We start from the raw sequence: 23248 nt of genomic DNA, 5'->3' as shown, positions 1-23248 counted from the left end.
AAACACAAAATCGATAATTAATTTTGTATTTACGTAACGCTGATTTAAGACGAGTTTTTCCCCGCCAAATTTTACATACAGGATCTCTGGCTACCGGGGTCCCTTGATGACGTCAGAAACAGGATAAACTCAACAGGATTTACAGATCACGAATAATATATTTTGGGGAGTTGGTTAGATTAATTATTTTAGCTTAAGATTATAATTTTTCTGTTTAATTCAGCTTTTATAAACAAGCTCATTTAAAATCCAAAAGAACATCACTAAACAGCCACCACCACCTCCCAATCCCCAATAAGAGACAAAATTAACTATTCATGTATGCAAATAGAGCATCCAAGTCCAATTTATGGGATCCGATCCTTTATGGCGAACAAAAACACATCGTATCTAAAAGGAAGAGAATCCAACTCTTAGTCGATCTTTACGGAATTTATACTTTCTGGTTTGACATGACGGAGTGTTATGGGGGGGAATTGTTATCAGTTTTTAATACTTTTTTTGCTTTAATTGAGTCTCTGGGGTATTCTGCCGCCATATTTAATCCTTATATAAGTTAAGATTACTTTAAATATGTGTTAAATCATAGAGGGATGTAGTTTTTAAATATGATTGGATGACAAACAGGAAGCCATTGTGTGATTACCATAAAGAGAATAGTTAACTGAGGATTATGACAACAGTTCCCACAGAAACAATAAACACACAAACAACCTCCCAAACAAGCGCTAAACTACCACCAATTAGAAGAGCCTCGTAACCTATTGTATCTATGTGAAAGTCTACCTTATAAAACACACATTAAAAATTATGCAACGCCTCAATTTGAAACCTTCACCATTGTGTTATATAATTGTCGTAAGGTGGTATTGTCCTTCTGTCTGTTAAGGGACGTATTTGTGGTGTTTATGAGTGAGTTATGTTATCTTGTTACCCGTTCTCTATGGTCGAGTTAATGTAAACAATGTTGCGTTCGAGTGTGACAACAACAACAACAACAACAACAACAACAACAACAATAACAATAACAATAACAACAACAACAACAACAACAACAACAACAATAATAACAATAATAATAATGATAATTAAAAAATATATCAATAAAAAATAATATCTCTCTCTCTCTCTCTCTCTCTCTCTCTCTCTCTCTCTCTCTCTCTCTCTCTCTCTCTCTCTCTCTCTCTCTCTCGGGTCGTGAGGAAGATGCTCCAAACTACCAATTAAAGGTGAACGAGGTCATTTAAGAGGTCACGTGACTCAGTGGGTCAGGTCAGGAGAGAGGTTACGATAGAGAGAGAGAAGAGATGATTATTATTATTAGAAGTAGTAGTAACAATCCTATCTATCTATCTATCTAGTATCTATCTATCTACCTGCCCCCCAAGCCGTGTGGGTACCTCACTTCTCACCGGATGTGAACTAACCCGTTATCCTTCGCACAATTTAATCTTAACCTACTCTCTAAGTTCACTTGTGTCTGTCTGTATGTATGTATGAATGTATGTATGTATGTATGTATGTATGTATGTATGTATGTATGTATGTGTCTGTATGTATGTATGTATGTGTCTGTATGTATGTTTTCATCTCCTATCTATCTCTTAAATGATGCAAAAATAACAAATAAAATAAATAAATAAATAAACAGACGGATTCAGTCGACTTTAAATCCAGATCTTACAAAAACGTCAACACCCGGCGGCCATCTTTACCCCAGACAGCTGATGACAACAGATCATTGGTGTAGACAGAGAGGAAACTTAACCCTTCTGTACCTAACGCCTTCTGGTGGTGGGTTGCCAGTTAGTGCTATAATAGTAGTAATAATAGTAGTAGTAGTAGTAGTAGTAGTAGTAGTAGTAGTAGTAGTAGTAGTAGTAGTTGTAGTAGTAGTTGTCGTAGTAGTAGTTGTCGTAGTAGTAATAGTAATAATAATAATAATAATAATAATAATAATAATAATAATAATAATAATAATTGAGAGACTAAATTACCTCTCTCTCTCTCTCTCTCACCTGCGGGCTATAACAGAGAGAGAGAGAGAGAGAGAGAGAGAGAGAGAAGGGTAATAACTAGGTAAGATAACGTCTCCTAACCTGGGTACACCATTTAACAACCTCGCTGCCAGACGTTCGAGGTGACCCACCCAACATTCTTACTGATTCACTGATTCACTTCCTGATTCACTGATTCATTCATTTCTTTCTCTTTTCATTCTCTATCTCGTTATTTTCTCTCTCTCTCTCCCTCTCTCTAATTAGCCCTACTCTCTCTCTCTCTAATTATCCCTCTCTCTCTCTCTCTCCCTCTCTCTAATTAGCCCTACTCTGTCTCTCTCTCTCTAATTATCCCTACTCTCTCTCTCTCTCCCTCTCTCTAATTAGCCCTACTCTCTCTCTCTATCAGTCAATCTATGCAAATTTCACCACCCGACACCCTGCGGCGTTCACCTCACCATACCTGGACTTACCTGTCTGGGTATTCCCGCCTCCTTCACCAGGCATTTCCTACCTTAGGATTCTTGAGAGAGAGAGAGAGAGAGAGAGAGAGAGAAGAGAAACAGGAAGAAGAGAGAGAGAGAGAGAGAGATTTCACATAAATAATAAATCGAAATAACTAACAATTCTTCTTCTGCTAAACAAAATATAATTAACCCTTTAAAATTACGTCCCTATAATCTTTTACAATCAAATTAAAGGTATTCTATAATCTCTTCCATAAATAATACGATAATCACAATAACTTTAATATAATCTGTATAAATAATCGTTTTTTTTAAGCTAACTCGAATGCTGAAATTTCCTCACCCGTAGCGGCCATCTTGGATCTAATACCGTACCCCGTATTAATTACATCCTACGTAATATCCACTAATTACACCCCTCTCTGTAATTAATTATACCCCAGAGTGGCTTGGTTAGGTTAGGCTGACAAAGTTATTTATATATCCGTAGTTATGCTCAAAGACGAGATTCTAGGTGATACAGTTAAGGGTCGAGAGTTCAACATCAAAATATAGAGCAAGACGCGTCACTTCTCCTTGTTGATGGATGATGCCTGAAGGTTTGTTAGTTTCACCACACGATCATAGATGGCGTTGATGATAGTCATTTAGTTTGACGTCTGTTTATAAATTTCCCGTAATAAGGGATTGTATGTATAATAATAATAATAGTAGATTGAATTGAGAATCTATTTAGCCTCTAAGCTTAAATTCAACTCGGGAGCCTTTAAGAATCTAACAAAGACTGAGACAACATCAAAACCCACTCAGTCAACAAACAAGCAGGAAATTAGAGGTTACCCAGACGAGAAACTCCAATAAATACATCATAACATCCCTATATGGTAACCTGGCCGAGAGTGTTGCCATACCGAGCTCATGGTTTAATTTCAGTTTATTATTTATTTACAACTTTCAAGGTGTGGTAGAACGGCCATACCTGATTAGTTAATTACCTGCTGTACCTGTGTAATTAAATCAGGTGTTATGGAATTAATGTGATGATTAATAACAGCATGGTATCTGTCTGGAGTGTTGCCATATGGGGGTTTTGTTTATTATTTGCAGTTTTTATATATGTTGAAAGAAAATGGGATGAGGCAATGGAAGATAGGAAAGAACAAACAAATAAACAACATCAACAAGGGGGGGAGTTAAGAAAAGAAAGAAAAGAAAAAGAAATAAGAGAGAGAGGAAAGAAAGAAAGAAAAGAAATAAGAGGTTAAAGAAAGAAAGAAAGAAAGAGCGAGAGAGAGAGGGAGGTCGACCCAGTACCAGAGGTAAGATGCCCCCAAGGGAATTGTCTGGAGCGATGACTCATACTCTGTGTGTGTGTGTGTGTGCGTGTGCGTGTGCGTGTGTGTGTGTGTGATAGATATTCAATGATAAATAAATAGACAGACAGACAGACAGACAGACGGACACAGACAACAGATCAGATAGACAGACAGACAGACAGATAGACAGGCAGACAGACAGACAGACAGATAGACAGACAGACACAGACAGACAGACAGGCAGACAGAACGCAGACAGACAGACAGGCAGACAGACACGAACGAATGAACAGACGAACGGACAGACAGATGACAGGCAGACAGACACAGACAGACAGACAGACACAGACAGATAGACAGACAGACAGATGACAGACAGGAGACAGACAGACAGACAGACAGGCAGACGGACAGAATGAACAGACAGACGAGACAGATAGATAGATCAAGCAACAAAATCACCGATAAACAGACCGACATTGACCTATAGAACGATCGCAAGACCTCTACACTATAGGGCAATTAATGGCGGTAGTTGGCGCCCTCTAACTACCCAATTGGGCCATCCAGTCAAGGTTGGGTTATTATGATTCGTATTTACTGCAAGTATAGAGGTCAGGGTTGTCTGTCTGTCTTGTTAGTCATTCTAGATGTGGATATTTACAGAATTTGTCCATATATTTCCTACTTGGAGATGCAGAATAAGTGAAAATAAAAACAATGACATATATATGGCAACACTCAACACAGAAATGCTATTTATTCAGTATAATTAACGATGTATTATTGTTTATTTATTACCCATGTACTTAAAATATCTAATTAATATCCCGTATATATATATTAATTTATTTAATTTATTTAATTATTTATATAATTAAGAGAAATGGGTATATGGAACTATATCCATCATTGTTGCCAGACCATAAGACCACAAACATCCTCTCGCCCTAAACAATGAGTACACAGGAAGATGTTAATGAGGGTAGTACTGACGAAAGGAGTTGGTAACACTGTTGAGAAGATGTGGCACACTTCTAAAGACGTGGCAATACTGTAAACACAAGTAAATACGCTCATTAATGATAATAATGACGATCTTAATGATGATGACGATAAAGGCTAAAAATACCCCAAGTTCGGATAAGTTAAGTGACGCTAAAGTTCGGTTAATTTATAAACATTACATAAAAATTAATAAGTCAGTAGGGCGGGTCGTTTAACTTGTTCAACATGGCGTAAAGAAGAGGAACGATGTTAAGGGTTAAGGACGTACAGTGAGAAATCATAACAAATAGCAGTTTACTAAAAGAGAAATTCCAACACTAATAAAACGCCATTAACCTTCACAAAATAATAATAGCATAATTAATCAACAAAATAACAAATAATAACGTAAATAACAACTATAATCACGTAAATTAAAACATAATTATCAAGATATATTTCGGGGTTAAAATCAACATTGAATTATTGATAAAAACAATTATTTTCTGATTAAAAATTTCATCAATATTTAATTTGTCTATAAAACATTAAATTAATAAATTCTCTTAACAAAATTACATAATATTAATGTAGAATTAATTACCGTTGCCATTGATAATTAATTAATGATGTATCACTTAAAAAACAAAAAACGATTAATTAGGTGAGATACGAACGCGAGAAATCCAAGATGGCGGCCAGACAATAACAAACATCAGACCTCGATATAAGGGATTTATTTCTCTATATAATGAGTAAAATGAATGAAAATGAATGAAAATGAATGAAAATGAAGGAAAATGAATGAAAATGAAGGAAAATGAATGAAAATGAAGGAAAATGAAGGAAAATTAATGAAAATGAATGAAAATAAGATAAAATGAATGAAAATGAATGAAAATGAATGAAAATGAAGGAAAATTAATGAAAATGAATGAAAATAAGATAAAATGAATGAAAATGAATGAAAATGAATGAAAATGAATGAAAATGAATGAAAATAAATGAAAATAAGATAAAATGAATGAAAATGAATGAAAATAAGTTAAAATGAATGAAAATGAATGAAAATAAGATAAAATGAATGAAAATGAATGAAAATAAGATAAAATGAATGAAAATAAGATAAAATGAATGAAAATGAATGAAAATAAGATAAAATGAATGAAAATGAATGAAAATAAGATAAAATGAATAAAAATGAATGAAAATAAGATGAAATGAATGAAAATGAAGGAAAATAAGATAAAATGAAGGAAAATGAATGAAAATAAGATAAAATATAGAATAAAATGAATAAAAATGATAAAAATAAGATAAAATGAATAAATTTATAAGAAAATAAGATAAAATATAGAATAAAATGAATAAAAATGATAAAAATTCATGAAAATAATATAAAATTGATAATAAAAATTGACTTCGGTGTATTGAAGAGATGGACGACTTCCTGTACGACAAACAACCAATCAAGAGCCTCTAAACAAACAAATTAAACAAGTAAATCAAGTAAAATAAAGCTTTGTGTGTTTGTGCATTCAGCTGTGTGTGTGTGTGTAAATGTGTGTCTGTATGTATGTATGTATGTATGTGTAGTGTATATATTCAACCCGCATTAAACTAACACACACACACACACTGACCCTGAACCTCTCCCATTATTTTCAAATTTGAATCAAATTACGGAGAAAATTGTAACGGAAATGCGGTTCAACGAATATAACGAACTTAACGACATTTTAACTATATATTTTGGTGACCGTTAAACGCATCTAACGTATTTGTATGCGTTTTAACGAATTCGAACGGAAATAACGAACTTTTAACGGATTTAACGAACTTTTAAAGCTATTTTAAACGGATTTAATAGTTTTTATTTGTTTTAACGACCTTTTTAACAGAATTACCAAACTTTTGATGGATTTGCCGAAATTTTAACAGACCAAACGAACTTTAAACTAAATTAACGAACTTTAAACTGAACTAACGAACTTTAACGGAACTAACGGACTTGAAACGGATTTAACGAATTTAAACGGATTTAACGAACTTTAAATAGACTTAACGAACTTTAAACAGAACTAACGAACTTTAAACTGACTAAACGAACATTTTACCAGCATAACGAACTCTTAAGGAATTTCTCCCACAGACTCAACGATCGTGATGGACTGATAACGAACACATACCAACAACTTTCACTGGACGCGTTGACCTTTCGTGGGAGAGAGAGAGGTGGGTGACACAGTGGCGATAGATAGATAGATAGATATATTAGCTAGATAGATAGACACAAACTCCTCTCTCTCTCTCTCTCTCTCTCTCTCTCTCTCTCCTAATGCCAAAATCTTCAAGAATCCGCAACAGGAGAATGGCATTGGATTCCACTAAGAGACTTGACTTCCTATCTATCTATCTATCTATCTATCTATCTATCTATCTATCTATCTATCTCAATACAGAATCCACAGACAGTCACAGTTCAAATCATTCATTCCAGTTAACAGTTACACAAACAGTCAACTCACGTCACCGGTTAGTAAACGCTTTCCCATTTTCCCGCGTAAATTTTCCCGCCCTTTTTAAATGCCCGAGAAAAGAATTAGAAAAGGCGGGAAAAGCGTGACGTTTCAAAATACCACACAAAGATGGATTCTCAAAGGTTCCTACGTTAAGTTTTCCTCCTAACTGGTGATGTGAGAACGTATCTAACTGACTCACTTAAGCTACCACACAAAGATGGATTCTCAAAGGTTCCTACGTTAGTTTTCCTCTACCTTTGGTGATGTAAAATTTGTCATCTAACAGCTCACTTAAGCTACCACACAAGATGGATTCTTAAAGGTTCTACGTTAGAGATTTTCCTCCTAACTTCTGGTGATGTGAGAACATGTCAACCCCTTCATAGCTACCACACAAGATGGATTCTCAAAGGTTCCTACGTTAAGTTTTCCTCCTAACTGGTGATGTGAGAACGTATCTAACTGTCTCACTTAAGCTACCACACAAAGATGGATTCTCAAAGGTTCCTACGTTAAGTTTTCCTCCTAACTGGTGATGTGTGAACGTATCTAACTGTCTCACTTAAGCTACCACACAAAGATGGATTCTCAAAGGTTCCTACGTCAAGTTTTCCTCCTAACTGGTGATGTGAGAACGTATCTAACTGACTCACTTAAGCTACCACACAAAGATGGATTCTCAAAGGTTCCTACGTCAAGTTTTCCTCCAAACTGGTGATGTGAGAACGTATCTAACTGACTCACTTAAGCTACCACACAAAGATGGATTCTCAAAGGTTCCTACGTTAAGTTTTCCTCCTAACTGGTGATGTGAGAACGTATCTAACTGACTCACTTAAGCTACCACACAAAGATGGATTCTCAAAGGTACCTACGTTAAGTTTTCCTCCTAACTGGTGATGTGAGAACGTATCTAACTGACTCACTTAAGCTACCACACAAAGATGGATTCTCAAAGGTTCCTACGTTAAAGTTTTCCTCTAACTGGTGATGTGAGAACGTATCCTAACTGACCCATAGCGCTACCACACAAAATGGATTCTTAAAGGTTCCCTGCGTTAAGTTTTCCTCCTAACTGGTGATGTGAGAACATCTAACTGACCCATAGCTACCACACACAAAGATGGATTCTCAAAGGTTCCTACGTTGGTTCCTCTAACTGGTGATGTGAGAACGTATCTAACTGACCCACTTAGCTACCACATAGATGGATTCTCAAAAGTTCCTAAGTTCAATTTTCCTCCTAACTGGTGGTGTGAGAACGTATCTAACTGACTCACTTAAGCTACCACACAAAGATGGATTCTAAAAGGTTCCTAAGTTCAATTTTCCTTCTAACTGATGATGTGAGAACGTATCTAACTGACTCACTTAAGCTACCACACAAAGATGGATTCTAAAAGGTTCCTAAGTTCAATTTTCCTTTTAACTGATGATGTGAGAACGTATCTAACTGACTCACTTAAGCTACCACACAAAGATGGATTCTCAAAAGTTCCTAAGTTCAATTTTCCTTCTAACTGATGATGTGAGAACGTATCTAACTGACTCACTTAAGCTACCACACAAAGATAGTTCTCCAAAAGGTTCCTTCGTTAAGTTTTTCCTCCTAACTGGTGATGTGAGAACGTATCTAACTGACTCATAAGCTACCACACAAAGATGGATTCTCAAAGGTTCCTAAGTTCAATTTTCCTCCTAACTGGTGATGTGAGAACGTATCTAACTGACTCACTTAAGCTACCACACAAAGATGGATTCTCAAAGGTTCCTACGTTAAGTTTTCCTCCTAACTGGTGATGTGAGAACGTCTCTAACTGACTCACTTAAGCTACCACACAAAGATGGATTCTCAAAGGTTCCTACGTTAAGTTTTCCTCCTAACTGGTGATGTGAGAACGTATCTAACTGACTCACTTAAGCTACCACACAAAGATGGATTCTCAAAGGTTCCTACGTTAAGTTTTCCTCCTAACTGGTGATGTGAGAACGTATCTAACTGAGTCTCTTAAGCTACCACACATAGATGGATTCTCAAAGGTTCCTACGTTAAGTTTTCCTCCTAACTGGTGATGTGAGAACGTATCTAACTGACTCTCTTAAGCTACCACACATAGATGGATTCTCAAAGGTTCCTACGTTAAGTTTTCCTCCTAACTGGTGATGTGAGAACGTATCTAACTGACTCACTTAAGCTACTACACAAAGATGGATTCTCAAAGGTTCCTACGTTAAGTTTTCCTCCTAACTGGTGATGTGAGAACTTATCTAACTGACTCACTTAAGCTACCACACAAAGATGGATTCTCAAAGGTTCCTACGTTAAGTTTTCCTCTTAACTGGTGATGTGAGAACGTATCTAACTGACTCACTTAAGCTACTACACAAAGATGGATTCTCAAAGGTTCCTACGTTAAGTTTTCCTCCTAACTGGTGATGTGAGAACGTATCTAACTGACTCACTTAAGCTACCACACAAAGATGGATTCTCAAAGGTTCCTACGTTAAGTTTTCCTCCTAACTGGTGATGTGAAAACGTATCTAACTGACTCACTTAAGCTACCACACAAAGATGGATTCTCAAAGGTTCCTACGTTAAGTTTTCCTCCTAACTGGTGATGGGAGAAAGTATCTAACTGACTCATTTAAGCTACCACACAAAGATGGAGTCTCAAAGGTTCCTACGTTAAGTTTTCCTCCTAACTGGTGATGTGAGAACGTATCTAACTGACTCACTTAAGCTACCACACAAAGATGGATTCTCAAAGGTTCCTACGTTAAGTTTTCCTCCTAACTAGTGATGTGAGAACGTATCTAACTGTCTCACTTAAGCTACCACACAAAGATGGATTCTCAAAGGTTCCTACGTTAAGTTTTCCTCCTAACTGGTGATGTGAGAACGTATCTAACTGTCTCACTTAAGCTACCACACAAAGATGGATTCTCAAAGGTTCCTACGTTAAGTTTTCCTCCTAACTGGTGATGTGAGAACGTATCTAACTGACTCACTTAAGCTACCACACAAAGATAGATTCTCAAAAGGTTCCTACGTTAAGTTTTCCTCCTAACTGGTGATGTGAGAACGTATCTAACTGACTCACTTAAGCTACCACACATAGATGGATTCTCAAAGGTTCCTACGTTAAGTTTTCCTCCTAACTGGTGATGTGAGAACGTATCTAACTGACTCACTTAAGCTACCACACAAAGATGGATTCTCAAAGGTTCCTACGTTAAGTTTTCCTCCTAACTGGTGATGTGAGAACGTATCTAACTAACTCACTTAAGCTACCACACAAAGATGGATTCTCAAAGGTCCCTACGTTCTCACATCACCAGTTAGGAGGAAAGATCTTTGTGACTAACCTAACCTAACCTAAAACAGAGATTATTTAACCCCTAGATTAATAGATCCTTATAATAAATTACACAATAATGAAGAAATAAGTTAGCATTATATAATACTTCAAGGTATTATTAAAATTAAGCCTCCCCTGATGGGGGGTTCTGCACGACAAGTCACAAGATCCAAGGCCAACGGGTGGCTATATAAGGGCTCAAGCGCCTTAGGGAAACACACAGTAATATAGACCTTTTATACAGGTAGTAGTAAAGGTGGAAATTACCTCCAGAATGCCTACCCGGATAGTCGTTTTTGCTCTCTACGTCAACTGAGGACTTGACGAGAAGATTCAAAACAAAATCGAATCGGAATATAATGTTGGTGAGAGCCATTACACAAGACATCCAAACGAAAAAACAAAAAACAACAACAATAAAAAAAGCAAGACATAGAAACTGCATTAATTCTGCAAGGCGTCAACAGATGGCGATGAGATAATGCGCGGGAAAAAAAATAAATAAAAAAAAAGCGCGCGAAAATAGTCCTTCCTGAAACCATATCTGGATACAGGTTCAACCAATCAGAACTCTGGATCGATATGCCGTGGCTCTTATGATTGGTTGATGGTTAAGTCATCGTACTCAGGGGGTTAAGTCATCGTATTGTACTCAAGGGGTTAAATCATCATACTCAAGGGGTTAAATCATCATACTCAAGGGGTTAAATCATCATACTCAAGGGTTTAAATCATCATACTCAAGGGGTTAAATCATCATACTCAAGGGGTTAAATCATCATACTCAAGGGGTTAAATCATCATACTCTAAGGGTTAAATTCAACTATTACCAAGGGTTAAATCATCTGTACTCAGGGGTTAAGTCATCATACTCCAAGGGGTTAAATCTGTCATACTCAAGGGTTAAATCTTCTCAGGGGGTTAGTCATCATACTCAAGGTTAAATCATCATACTCAAGGTTCATCATACTTTCAAGGGGTTAAATCATCATACTCAAGAGGTTCTGTTGCAAACCTTACTGCAACGTGGTCGTGGTCTTGCAATATTGTACAACACTGACCAAATTGTAGTGAAGATTGCCTCACGTGTGTCATGGCAGAGGAGTTTATGTAATGTATGTATGTACTGTAAGTGTCTGTATGTATGTATGTAAGTGTCTGTATGTATGTATGTATGTATGTATGTGTCTGTATGTATGTATGTGTTTGTCTTTTCCTTTCTATTACATACGTCTCTCTCTCTCTCTCTCTCTCTCTCTCTCTCTCTCTCTCTCTCTCTTATTTATCACTGGAGCGAAAGTTACGACACCAGTTGATACCGGAAGTGACGTCACAATCAACAAATATGGCCACCGGGAGAAACGTCATAACAATAACTAACATGGCCGCCGGGAATGACGTCACACAGGTAAACAAACATGGCTGCTAGGATGACGTCACACAGGTAAACAAACATGGCTGCTAGGATGACGTCACACAGGTAAACAAACATGGCTGCCGGACATTAGACAATTTAATCGACTTTTCATTCAATTTTCGACCCAAAAAAAGATAATTAACCCCATTTAACCTATGAAATATCAATAAAAACTAAGATACACAATTAATTAACACGAGATAAGGTTCTTGAGTAAATAAAACAGACAAACAGGCAATTTAATCCAAGTTCTTGAGAAGGATCGCAAAAAAGGGGTGAAAAACAGGTCTTAAAATCCATACCGTTGCCCTGTTGTTACCGTTAGCCGTTAAGAGAGAGCCTCAGGGAGGTATTCTGTTGTCCGTTACCGTTAAACAGAGAGTCTTTAGTGGTAACAAGGGGCTGGTGGTCGTAATAAGAGAGTGTTTGAGGAAGTGTGTGTGAGAGAGAGAGAGAGGGAGAGAGGGAGAGAGAGAAAGAGAGAGAGAGAGAGAGGGAGGGAGGGAGAGAGAGAGAGAGAGAGTATATTGCGTCTATCTATCTATCTATCGCCTCTGAACCATCGCCAAATATAACGCCAAAACCGGTAACCAAACCACCAAACCACAGCGAAAGTCTAACCACTCATTTGGCGGTGGTGAGCTAAACTACTAGGGTGGTAGTTATGTAAGGTAGTTAAGCTGGGTCGTTAAGGTGAAGTGACAACCACCAATTACTGTGAGAAAGTTATTGGTTGTCTGTCTGTCTGTCTGTCTGTCTGTGTATGTGTGAGAGAGAGAGAGAGAGAGAGAGTACCCAAATTAGCACGTACAGGTTAAGGGTATATGCAATAACTATGGTGACAACAGCGCCACTAGCGGAGAAAGTCAGAAGTTTTGCTCTCTCTCTCTCTCTCTCTCTCTCTCTCTCTCTCTCTGATTGGGTTATTTACCAATCCTTAAACTTGGTCAATATTATCACATTTACCTTCCCGTCGCCATGACAGTGACGTAATGTAAACAAAAACAGTGGTGCCAAATTTCACTTCCTTATTTTCGTATTAAATTGATTTTAAACAACTAAGGTATTAATTAATCACTATAAAATATCATATAAAAATTTGTATATTAAAATAAACCAAAAATATCCCCAAAATTATGAGGAAATATAATTTAATTTTTTTTTTGGAAATTTTTAAAGCAATTATATATAAACAAAAACACTGGTGCCACATCTCACATATATATATATTTGTATATATATATATCTACCTTCTATCACCAGTAACTAAAATCCCTTAACAAAATCTAAGTATATCCTAAAATTCAAAATTAAATCGAAATAAAGACTAAACAATATATCGACAATTAATAATCAATATATTTCGGGTAGTGGTGAGTGGATATGTGGCACCACCGCATCAGATGGTCCGAGCGCCCTGACCAAATATGGAAGTTTTTGTTTCTTTCTTCACCTACGAACGGATTTTAATCTTTACGAACGCTTAGTTTCATTAATTTGTAATTTATTATTGTTTTTGTAATTTTTATCAGATTTCAGGGCTATTTGACGGCCATTTTATCTGTCATTTTTATCATAAAAGTCAATTTACGTAATTCGCTAAGAGGCAAAATGGGGTCATCTACAAAATCTCGTGACGTCATTAAACTCGTGACGTCATTAAGATTGTGACGTCATTAAACTCGTGACGTCATAAAACTCGTAATAGTAACTCCGTGACGTCATTAGCCATATGGTGCTAACCCCGTTTAATTGAATATTTTTAAAATGCTTTGATCATATGAAGATTAGACACCCCCCTTACGCTGCCTGGAGGGGGTTAGGTTAGGTTATTATCTTCACAGGAAATGGTTGTCATGGCGACGACTTTCACGGTGAGAGAGAGAGAGAGAGACAGACAGACATTAAATTCAACCCACATCCCGTTTTCTGTTGGTTTGAGGACGTGTGGGTTGTGCACTTTACTCAACAAGCTGTGTGGGTAGAACAACAGCTTATTAAAGTGAACACCCACATCCCGTTTTCTGTGAGTGTGGGAGGTACATTTTCTAAACCTAACCTAACCTGAATCTAACCTAACCTAACCTAACCAAAACCAACCAAACCTAACGTAACCTAACCTAATGCCTTTAAGTTCATCTGTGTGGGATTGAATACCGTATTGCCGAGAGAGAGAGAGAGAGAGAGAGAGAGAAAGAGAGAGAGAAAGAGAAAGAGAGGAACTTTCATTAATTCATGTGTGTATTTGTGTCTGGTTCTTATACATACATACATACATACATACATACATACATACATACATACATACACACACACACATACATACATACACACATACACCAAAATGATAAAAACGAATAAATTATCATAAATAAAATCGTTAATATTATCGTCTGGTTAAGAATAATTAACGAAAGGTGAACAGGTAAGTTGTCTAACAGGTGTGGTGGTGGTGGTGGTGGTAGGTGGTAGTGATTGTGGTAGTGGGTGGTAGTGGGTGGTGGTGGTGGTAGTGGTGGACAATCATTAGGCAGAACCGGAAAAAACAATATAATTATTTCTTCCTTGACCTGACCTGCCCTTGACCTGCCCTTGACCTGCCCTGCCCTGACCTGACCACTCAATAGGTAAAAAATACTCCACTATGATCTATTAATAATATAAAATATACATAAAATAGTTTAAATTATGACCCAGTTCCTATATTTTTTTTTCGACAAGTTCCAATATTATTTTCCGGTTCAAAACTCATTCCTGAACCATAAAGTCTTTTAAAAACATAAATAACGTAATCAAACGCAATCTAGTACTCTTTAACGCAATCTAATACTCTCTAGCGCAATTTAATGTTACTTAATACTCATTTAACACTCACGCAATCTAACGCAATCTAACACACCCTGACAATAGTACAATAGCCGCCAAACTCACCCACACAAACTTTAAACACAATCTAACACTTTCTAACGCACTCTAACGCTAACTAACACACCCAAACACTCTCACGCACCCTGACACACCCTGACAATAGCCGCCAAACTCACCCACACAAACTTTAAACACAATCTAACACTTTCTAACGCACTCTAACGCTAACTAACACACCCAAACACTCTCACGCACCCTCACGCACCCTGACAATAGTACAATAGCTGTAAGACTCACCCACACACCTGGCATCGTAAAAGTGAAAGTAAGTGAACCGTTGACAACTTTTTCTCTTTCAAAAAACTGTTTCTATGCTACGATTTTCGCTTCATTGATGCTTAAAATGCCTAGTTAATGGGTATAAATGATGCCCCGTTCATTGAGTACGGGATGTGAGGCATGAGAGGCATCAGGCGGGGGCATATTAGACAAGTATTGTGGATTAGTTAAGGTGAGGTGACCAGATGTTTGCTGTAACTCGCTTGGAGAGAAGGAAAGGTTACCCAGCCATCACACATGTTTCCTAATTAAACCTCTATGTCACTTTATTCTACTTTATTATTTACTTTTAATTAAAATCTACTTAAATTTGGAGTATATGAGCGTAGATAAGTTAGTTTATATTATGAAATAGATTGAATAAATGACTTAAGAGCTAACAGATGTCCCGGAGTGTAAGCGACCTCGAGTTGTTCTCTCTCACAAGGCCGCCTAATATTCCCCGGTATAAATACAACGCACATGTGAACCATTTTCTCCCTAAATTTACCCATCTGGTCAACTTCGTGCTCTAAAAAACAGTATTTTACCCTAATTTGGCATAAAAACAATATCCATAATATTTAAATGAGATATATAGTGTAATTTAAGTAAACAAGAGCGGCCATGTTGTTATGAGTAGGCTAAGCAAGGTTACCAATCCTCCCCAATCTAATTTCTCCTCTCAATGCCCAAATATTCTTCTTCTTGCATTAGTAAAGGTTATCTATATCTTATCATTGTCTAAAAGCAGATGTATAATAATATAATGAATGATTTATATAATGATCTTCCTATTTGAGAAAAAAATGTATATTTAAAATAATATCTGTAACGTTGGTGACACTTACAATTGCGATTCTTATAACATAGAAACTTGTACAAATAATAATAATATTATTTTAAGAATATTCTGAATTATAAAACAGAAATAATAGCATTCTAGGAATATTCTGAATAAAAATACAGGATTTATAGCAATTAATAATATTCTAAATTACGTCGTGGTAATCGCATCAAATTTTTGCGATTCAAGAATGAAAAATAATTTGCGATTCATTTTCAATGATCAGTAAAATACAAAATTTTCATTATCTAAAAAAAAAACTCTTTTAAAATTTATACAATAATCTGGGTATATACTATGGCATAACCTAACCTACCCACACGTAAAATAATATGAGTATAAAAGGTGTATCTAAAATAGGTACGTACCCCCCCCCCCCCAACGCGTCATAGGCCGGGGCTAAAAGGTCAACATTGTCACTTTCTATCAGTAACTTTCTTGTGAACGATAATAAATGGAACCTGATCGCAAAGTTATGATAATTTGTCATAATTTTAAAGTATAATTCAAAAGTTTTCGTTTATTAGAATATTTTTTGGGACATAGAAAGGATTTTTTTTCACAGGTGACGTAGAGGTTTTGAGAATGTTATGACTGGGGTCTATTAGAACTGGGGCCCATTAGAACTGAACACTGGGGCCCATAGAACTAAGCCTTATCTTAGGGTGATAGAACTAGAGACACTTGGGGCCATTAGAACTAGAACCCCTTATACTTGGGGCCCATTAGAACTAGAACCCCATATACTTGGGGCCCATTAGAACTAAACCCCTTATACTTGGAGACGTGGGAGACTAGAACCCCCTTATACTTGGGGCCCACGTGAAGAACTAGAACCCCTTATACTTGGAATTTATTAGAACTAGAACCCCTTATACTTGGGGCCCATTGCCAGCATCACTGTCTGTATGTACCCGCTTCAGTGCATCTCACAGCTGGTTCACCTTCAACCAGCTGTCACCTTTTCGTCTCAACCACCTGTTTCCTGTACACGATTCAGCTGACAATTGGTGACGGGGATGGGATAAGTTTTGGTTAGGTTTAGAGTTAGGTTAGGGTGTTTAATCTTCACGTGACAAAATCTGGGGTGTCTAATCTTCAGGTGGAAGGAGGTGTTGACGTTTTTAAGCCGTTGCGTTACAGTCAGATACGAATCCGGATTTCTTGAAGTTCGTCGGTGCGATTAAATGAGTCAGGCTTTGAGAGAGGATTGTCTTAACAGGCGTGGGAGCCTCAGAATGCGGGTGTAGGTAGGTGTGGGAAGGTGTGGGTGGGTGTGGGAAGGTGTGGGAAGGTGTGGGTGGGTGTGGGTGGGTGTGGGAAGGTGTGGGAAGGTGTGGGAAGGTGTGGATGGGTGTGGGAGGGTGTGGGATGATGTGGGGAGGGTGTGGATGGGTGGATGGGTGTGGTGGGTGTGGGGAACATCAGGTGCCAGAGAAAAAGAGACCAGACTATCTCAATTCAATAATGGCAATAATAATAATAATAATAATAATAATACTATGACAAAACTAGCTGTAGAAAGTGAAAACACAAACCAGACAGACAGACAGACAGACAGACACACACCAGACAGACAGACAGACAGACAGACAGCAAACATCTGTCTCAATATTTACCTAACTGGCAACTTTCCATAGCAGAACTTTCACTCCCTGGTAAATTTCTCATTAACCTTCGACTATATTCATAATATTTCCTCCATAATAACCTGCCGTATCTAATGTATTTTGAGTGAAACATTACGTAATAGTGTTCAATCTGGTATCCACTAGTAGTAATAGTAGTAGTAGTAGTAGTAGTAGTAGTAGTAGTAGCACTTACGACACCTCAATTTATTACCTAGACTCCGCACTTCCGGTAACAATCAGTCACGGTAATTTAATATATATCCTTGACAAGTTAAAAATCACTACAGCAATATTGTTAAAAGTTATATGTTAAATTTTCCTCTTAACTAAAGATCTTTGAATATTTTTAACTTATTAACTTACGATAAAACGCAGGTATATTGTTAATTAAACACTGAGACTCTACCCTAACTAGATACCAATGTCGGCTTTAACGTTTCAAAAGCTTTCAGGCAATCATCTGTACCTAGGCTATATGACGAGCCCCTGTAAACACACTAGTGAAGGGGACTGTACCTAGGCTATATGACCAGCCCCTGTAAACACACTAGTGAAGGGGACTGTACCTAGGCTATATGACCAGCCCCTGTAAACACACTAGTGAAGGGGACTGTACCTAGGCCATATGACCAGCCCTGTAAACACATTCAGAAGGGACTGTACCTAGGCTATACAGACCAGCCCCTGTAAACACATCTCCAGTGCGAAGGGGACTGTACCTAGGCTATATGACCAGCCCCTGTAAACACACAAGTGAAGGGGACTGTACCTAGGCTATATGACCAGCCCCTGTAAACACACAAGTGAAGGGGACTGTACCTAGGCTATATGACCAGCCCCCCCACACATACACACACACGCACGCACACACACACACACACACAACACTGAACAAACAAACAGACAGACAGATAGACAGTTCATTTCCAATTCCTCTCGTCTTTCTAATAAGGCATTTGGAGGAAGCTCTCATAACCAAGCTGACGCAAGGGTCGTTAAGGCTCGAACGAGGTAGTTAACAGGGTAGTTAAATGTGTGACATACTGTACACTTTCCAACTACCTTCTATCATCATACTCAAGGGGTTAAGTTATACTCAAGGGGTTAAATCATCATACTCAAAGGGTTAAGTCATCATACTCAAAGGGTTAAATCATCATACTCAAGGGGTTAAATCATCATACTCCGGGGGTTAAGTCATCATACTCAAAGGGTTAAGTCATCATACTCAAAGGGTTAAATCATCATACTCAAAGGGTTAAGTCATCATCTTTCGAGCCAAATATCACAAAATCAAAAAATAGCTGACCAATTCCTATTAAATTTTCCGATTGTCTTAACACTGAGAAAATCAATAAAAAATAATAGCAATTAAAATAGCTGGCTTTTTGCTATTTAAATGTCATAATAATAGCATTTTTAAGTCTTATTCTGGTGCTCTGCCTGTCTGTCTGTCTGTCTGTCTGTCTGTCTGTGTCTGTCTGTCTGTCTGTCTATCTATCTTTCATTTAATTGGTGTATGTATGTATGTATGTACAGGTGTGTATGTATGTATGTATGTATGTACAGGTGTGTATGTATGTACAGGTGTGTATGTATGTATGTATGTATGTACAGGTGTGTATGTATGTACAGGTATGTATGTATGTATGTATCCATATGCACACAGTCACGCACATGTAAGTATACTTTCTAAAATGTACATGAGTTATGTTTCCGCTTTAAGAAATACACACTAGGGCAGAAACATACACACTCATGTACGTATGTGTGTGTAAGGAGAGAGAGAGAGAGAGAGAGAGAAAACCAGTTCTCCCACACTCATGTCCACTGGCTGGAACCTCTCTCTCTCTCTCTCTCTCTCTCTCTCTCTCTCTCTCTCTCTCTCTCTCTCTCTCTCTCTCTCTCTCTCGCTCCCTCTCTCTCTCTCTCTCTCTCTCATATTAACACACAGACACACACACACACACACAGACACACACACACACACAGACACACACGCACATACAGACACATCTGCAAATTTGGTAACAAGTTTCTGCACCATCCTCGACACCGGCTCCTACTACCACCTGAGATCCCTCGCCCGAGAATTGCTGTTCGACACCACAACCGCATCCAGCCCATACGTGCACGAACTGATCGCTATAAGAACAGCCCAGTCCCAACCATTGTAAAAATTATCAACAACTTGTGATCAACCAGTGTATTCACTCCCAGTTAACACTACTCCTTGCACTGTCACCATGTTGAAATGCCCTGTAGTGTGACCTTCTCCCCATCTAGTTATTATATATCATATTTGTATCACTTATGTTACTTGTATGTCATTTGTAAATCAAGAGACCCATTCACCAATTATGTAACTGTATATGTTCAGCTTTCCGTCTGCCATGCTCTTTCAATAAACCGTTAATTATTATTATTATTATTACACAACACAACACACACACACACACACACACACACACACACACGTTAACGGAACAGGACTTGTTAATTTGACGGAGCTTGAATTTGTTAAGCAACATACACACACCTACGTACACACACCCACGTACACACGCCTACATACACCCACATGCACCTGTCCGTGTAAGTGTCAATCTGGGGAATACACACACACACACACACACAAACACACACACACATACACTTACACACACACACACACATACATATACACACACACACATACACACACACCCTACATACATACATACATAAATTTAGCCATTACACGCACATAAACATACACACACACTCTCTCATCCTTCCTACACCCACCCACACATACATACCAAACCCACACACACACACACACACACCTTCCAACCCTGTTAACACACCTGACCTAACAGCTGATGACTCACCACACACACACACACACACACACACACACACACACATATGTAGACACTCATGTACGTCAGGATAATTTAACAAATATGGAACAGTATGTATGTATGTATGTATGTATGTATGTAAGTTAGTTTGTGTTATCGGGGTTATGAGTTAAATATCCCTTATCCTAACCTAACCAAATCTAACCAAAAACAAACCAAATCTAACCAAACCTACTAACCTCACCTAACCTAATTTAAAACTCTCATAACTGGGGTCTATTAGTACTGGGGCCCATTAGACCTGGGCCCATTAGACCTGTGGCCCATTAGACTTGGGGCCCATTAGACCTGGGGCCCATTAGACCTGGGGCCCATTAGACCTGGGGCCCATTAGACCTGGGGCCCATTAGACCTGGGGCCCATTAGAACTGGGGCCCATTAGACCTGGGGCCCATTAGACTTGGGGCCCATTAGACCTGGGGCCCATTAAGACAGAAATTATGGATCGCTTCTTACTCCTTCGTTTAAGTCACCAAGATAATTTCCCCAGAGGAATTTGGTTCATTAATGTCTATGGTTGTTTAGAGAGAGAGAGAGAGAGAGAGAGAGAGAGAGAGAGAGAGAGAGAGGAGGAGAGAGATGGGAGAGAGAGAGAGAGAGATGGGAGGAGAGAGAGAGATGGGAGAGAGAGAGAGAGAGAGAGAGAGAGAGAGATGGGAGGAGAGAGAGAGAGATGGGAGGAGAGAGAGAGAGAGAGAGAGAGAGAGAGACGTAATTAACCCAACCTAACGCTAACCTAACCTAACCTAACACTAACCTAACCTAAAAGATAAAAAAATTCATAAATCACACGAAAATAACAATAAATCACCTATCAATATCGTAAATCACATCACTACAAAATTTTCCTACTAGCCATAACTAATAGCAAATTAAAGTCCAAAAATAGCCAAAAAAATAGCCAGAAAATCACCACAATCACATATATAAATCACATGTTATTTTCTGCAATTACTTCATTCTTTTCCTAGTAATTACTATTAAAACTCGTCACTGAATTAAATAAGGAAATAGCCTTAAATAATAGCTAATAAAAGCCCCAAAAATAGCCAAAAATCACGTACTTGTAAGATAAATCACCGCTATTTTCTTCAGTTATTAAATTACTCTCCAAATCACGTTATTTCACATATAAAAGATTAAATAAACACAAATAATAATAAATAATAGCAAAAAATAGCCCACAATTACGCAAACAAGAACTAAACTTAAATATTGATGAAATAAATAGCAATAATTTATCTATTTTTACGATCATTTATAAATTGCTATTAAAATTACGTTCCTTTAGTAATATATATCACTAAATATCCCATAAATAGTTAATAGGAGGATTAATAGAAGGATTTAATAGAGAGAATTACTTACCTTCAAGACTTTACCTAATATGGGTAGGGTATCCGTACCTCACCTAGGAAACTATCACTTTTCAACGTCTAATTCACTTATTAACGCAGCACTTGGGAGGATATCCATCTTAGATTCTTTATAAAACACTAATACATATTATCTGATTATGTATCCCCCGATTTTCAAGGATTTAGGGAGGATTTCGAGGGGTTTTCAGTCAGGAGAGGAGACGCATACCTCCTCACACTACGAAGGCCAGAGCCATTATGGAGACTTGTGTGGGATGGGACCTCACCTCTCGCCCACCCTCAGTTGCCACTTACCATTAACTAACATCATTATTTCTCATTATTTCCCTTATTTAATTAGAATTTTATATAATACCAATTAAATATAAGTAATATAGATCTCATATCAAGGTAGTAAGTAGATGTAAGTTAATAGGAAAGGTGAGATAAGTGTGGGTTTATCAGTGTGTGGGTGTCAGTGTTGCCAACGCCTACATGTGCCCCCTGAGATACCGTTTCCTACCTGGAGTTGCACCAAGCCCTTGCAAGGTGGTGACGCTGACATATTGCAACATTTTTCAACATTCAACATCTTTTAGAATATTTAATACCTCTCTATCCTATAAAACTAACACATAATGACTTATATTTTCACTCATATGTCATAAAAATACACGATTTTATGATGCAATTTTCCCCCAAAAAATATATAATTAATTGGAAAAATGAAAAATCCCTCAAATTATCGTTCAAGTGAGATTTTGTTTGTTTGTTTTTTATAATTCATGTTAACGAGAAGTAAGGTGTTGTAAATGGTGGTTCTGTCGCCTATGAAGGGCAGTTAAAGTATAAATGGGGTAGTTACGCCTAAACCATCATAGAAAACGTCACTTAAATCACTATTGTTATATATAAAAACCACAACAACAATACTATTACTACTACTACTACTACTACAACTACTACTACTACTACTATTTTGACGAATTGAATCGATTTGGAACGTTTCATTGGACTTAACTTACTAGTTTTAATATACATCTGACCTAATATACCTTTTCTCTATGTTAATTCAACTTTGTGTTACGTGGAAAGGAAGAAAAGTGAGTTAGACTAAGAACGAGTGTAGGTGTTCAGACCCACTAGGCGTTTGACTAATCATCGTCCTTATTCCATCGTTATTTTGTCTTTCTATGTCTTACCCATGAGTAATTAAGACATTGGAATATAGCCAGATGTCTTATTTATTCA

At 37.5% G+C, this 23248-nt stretch overlaps 1 protein-coding gene across 1 annotated transcript in view; it reads right to left on the bottom strand.

Moving 5' to 3' along the window:
* The window catches only part of LOC121857535 (zinc finger CCCH domain-containing protein 13-like), a 47933-nt gene extending 25690 nt beyond the window's left edge, over positions 1-22243 (bottom strand). Inside the window, 1 exon segment of the mRNA XM_042353618.1 lies at positions 22008-22243. The gene's annotated coding sequence lies outside the window, so the exon portion shown is untranslated.
* Positions 22244-23248: the final 1005 nt, after the last annotated feature.

Source organism: Homarus americanus, unplaced genomic scaffold (assembly GCF_018991925.1).
Source record: "Homarus americanus isolate GMGI-L3 unplaced genomic scaffold, GMGI_Hamer_2.0 scaffold19065, whole genome shotgun sequence".
Classification (NCBI taxonomy): domain Eukaryota; kingdom Metazoa; phylum Arthropoda; class Malacostraca; order Decapoda; family Nephropidae; genus Homarus; species Homarus americanus.
Note: the sequence above shows the minus strand (reverse complement) of the source record. Positions and strands in the feature narration are given on the sequence as shown.